Here is a 2,822-nt window from a genome sequence, read left to right on the forward strand (position 1 = left end):
CCGATTTCCCCAGAACCCCAATCATCTATTGTCTACCCAAAGTGCATAAGAACCCCACGGCCCCGCCAGGCTGTCCTATAATCGCTGCTAGTGATTCCCTCTATAGTCCTGTTTCTACTTTTCTGGACTACTTCCTCCAACCAGTGATACAGAAATTACCTACGTACCTACAAGACACCACTGACTTACTCAATAACATTGCATCATTTGGCGATGCCATACCGGGGTTGTGGCTCTGTGCGTTAGACATCAGTAGCCTGTACACGAGTATCCCCCATCAGGAAGGGATACTCGCGACAGCGAAGATCTTAAGGCCCCCATATATAGAGCCGACTTGTCCTGAGGACAAGTCGGACCCTATTCTCCTCCGAGCCGCCCGGCAGCTCCCCGGGAGGCTCACATACGATAAGGACTTTGATGTGCCATTTTTTACATGTGATAAATCGCATGCGATTTATCACATGTAAAAAAAATAACAGGGAGCTGCAGGGTGGTGAGGAGCAGTGGGGGTGGGCGGCCGGGGAGGAAGCAGTGGGGCAGCAGCGCGTTACCAGATTGGGGCGGGCGGCAGTGACCATCAGTCTCACTCTCCACTGCCCAGCGCTAGCGGGCGGGCAGCCACGGCTATTACATCTTTATAATAATGTGTCAAATGACTCTCCGGCTTTTGATTGGCTGTGATAGAGCACTCTCAGCCAATCAGCGGCCGCGGAGGGAGGCCACTGATTGGCTGAGAGTGCTCTATCTCAGCCAAACATTAGCCGTGCAGTCATTTGACATGTTATTTTAAAGATGTAATAGCCGCGGCTGCCCGCCCACTAGCGCTGGACAGTGGAGAGTGAGACTGATGGTCACCTCCGCCCCAGCACTGATCTGGTAATGCGCTGCTGCCCCACTGCTTGCTCCCCAGCCGCCCGCCCCCACTGCTCCTCACCGCCCCGACTGACCTACATCGTATGTCCCGCCGGTCTGATCCCTGGGGCCGGGTCCGATAGGCACGGGACCGTGCATCGGACCCGACCCCATGTCATGAAGAACCGATTTGGTCTGATTTATCGGGCCGATTGATCGCAATCGGCCAAAATCGGTCCAAATTGGGTTGATGTATGCCCACCTTTAGAGTCTGATCCCAACTACACAGGTCCATCTGTTAGTTTTGTCACATGATTATTAGAGCTAACGCTAACCAGGAATTTCTTCCTCTTCAATAAAGAGTTCTTCCAACAGCGAACGGGGTGTGCGATGGGGTCTCCCGTCGCACCCTCGTTTGCAAATATCTACATGCATTTTATTGAACAAGAGTTTTTCTTCAATTCATATGCTGCCAATATAAGTTTTCATTGTCGTTTATCGATGATGTCCTGTTGTTCTGGACTGGTACCGAATTAATGTTTAACCAAATGATGTATGAGATGAATGCTCGCGACTGCCCCATAAAGTTCACCCACAATGTGAGCCAGGTTGTCATCCAATATCTAGATGTCCACATAGAGATTAAGGGCATTAGAATCGAAACATCGATCTATTCCAAGCCCACAGACAGGAACACCTTATTGTGTGCCCAGAGTCATCACCCTCCATCCCTCATCAAGGGATTACCTTTTCCCCAATGAATTAGGGTCAAAAGGATCACCAGCATGAGCGAACAAGTGTCCAGGGATCTGGATACTATTAGTGAGAAATTCCTAGTGAGGGGATACTCTCCCAAAATCTTGGCAGCAGCCAGATCTAAGGTTCAGGGTATTTCTCGCAGTGAGCTTATAAAGAAATCAGCTCCAAGAGACATTGGTTCCGAGAGGTTTGGCTGGGTCCGTGATTATAATGAAGCTGATACTATCATCTCAAAATGTTCCAAACAGAACTGACAGGTGATTCAGAGAGATAAAGACCTGAGCAAGCTCAAAAATACTACTCTGATATCTTGCTATAAGCGAGGTTGGAACATTAGAGATTGGGTGGTAAATATAGATATTTCTAGACGGCTTGGCCGCAACACCCAGAAAAAAAACAGGGGGGTGCTACAAGTTTGTGGGGTGCACCACTTGTAGGGGCATGATGAGCACCAGAGTGTTTTGCCATCCTCACTTGGGATACAGGATACATATTAAACATCCTGTCACTTGTACATCGACCCACATAGTTTATTTGATTAAGTGCCCATGCGGCATGTGCTACATGGGCAAAACTTTCGTGAACGGATCCACTATTAAAGCAGCGTTAAACAACAAGGAGAACGACCAGCCGGTAGTTTGGCATTTTGTTGCAGCGAGATATTCGTTAGCCAACCTTAACTATATTATAATCGATCACGTGCCAGCAGATCGAAGAGGGGGCGACCGCGGACGGTGGCTCCGTCAATTATAGACATATTGGATCCACAAGTTGGATACTATGCACCCAAAAGGGCTAAACGGATAGCTGTCTTTTAATATGTTTCTTTAAGTCACCGCTATATTATTTACTATGTACAGTGCTGATGAACATGTTCTACATTTTGGTGATGTACACTTCTCTGTTATGTTTTTTGTCTCTACAGATCTTCTGAAAGCCGACATCCAGCGGCATTGGGTTGCCAGGCAACCAGAGGAAGCTCCGGGTAGACGCCGACGTCATGACGCTTGTACGCAAGGTGAGAGGTTGGACGGGACCCGGAAGTGGCATGGTGACCGAAGTGTACTGGCTGTGGGCGCGGTGTGGCTGGAGGCGGTCTGTGGACATGGTATTTAGGTAAGCTCTGTCTATGTATTGTTGGATGTGTTGGTCTTGATAAAGGAGTTATATCCGAAACGTCGGCTTTTGACACCTAGTTCCACTGTGTGGCG

This window comes from Crinia signifera, chromosome 1 (genome assembly GCF_055691185.1).
Source record: "Crinia signifera chromosome 1, ASM5569118v1, whole genome shotgun sequence".
Classification (NCBI taxonomy): domain Eukaryota; kingdom Metazoa; phylum Chordata; class Amphibia; order Anura; family Myobatrachidae; genus Crinia; species Crinia signifera.